The following is a 535-nucleotide window of genomic DNA, read 5'->3' on the forward strand; positions in this document are numbered from 1 at the left end:
GTCATTTTTCTATTTGCAATTCTCGTAACATAGTAAAATATTTTCCTTTTTCAAAGAAATCTATTTAACATTTTCCTCGTCCGGTACATATTTGTCACGACCGATTAATTTTAAAATGGACACTTCCTTAACACATATATTAATATTAAAATTACTTTTCTCGGCCGAAAATAATATTCACACCGACGCGGAGAGACACGAAGCGAGAGCAGCCGGACAGACAGACCGCCGGTCCCTCCTCTTTCGTGGTTCCACACTCACTGAGACTCGGTCGCGAATCGGTCGGTACTGAGTCTGCTGTAGCGGGAGAAAGCCCATGGGAGGGTGGCGGGAGGGTACCTGCGGGAATGTTCCTTGGGAGGGGGAGGGTACCTGTGGAAATGTTCCAGGAGGGGGAGGATTCTTCCAGCTGACTAGGTCCCGGGATCGACCGCTAACCCTTTCAGATAGTTTATTATTATTATTATTATTATTATTATTATTATTATTGTTGTTGTTGTTGTTGGTCCAACTTAGCCTTTAGGGGGATCTGCTA

At 43.9% G+C, this 535-nt stretch overlaps 1 protein-coding gene across 4 annotated transcripts in view; it reads right to left on the reverse strand.

Moving 5' to 3' along the window:
• Window positions 1-262, reverse strand: part of LOC136846381 (lachesin-like) — a 68,445-nt gene extending 68,183 nt beyond the window's left edge. For 2 of the 4 annotated variants that reach the window (XM_067117181.1, XM_067117178.1), the window contains exon 1: window positions 156-262. The gene's annotated coding sequence lies outside the window, so the exon portion shown is untranslated. The remainder of the gene's footprint in view (window positions 1-155) is intronic. The other 2 variants (XM_067117180.1, XM_067117179.1) reach the window with 2 other exon arrangements.
• Window positions 263-535: the final 273 nt, after the last annotated feature.

Source organism: Macrobrachium rosenbergii, chromosome 15, assembly GCF_040412425.1.
Source record: "Macrobrachium rosenbergii isolate ZJJX-2024 chromosome 15, ASM4041242v1, whole genome shotgun sequence".
Taxonomy (NCBI): Eukaryota; Metazoa; Arthropoda; class Malacostraca; order Decapoda; family Palaemonidae; genus Macrobrachium; species Macrobrachium rosenbergii.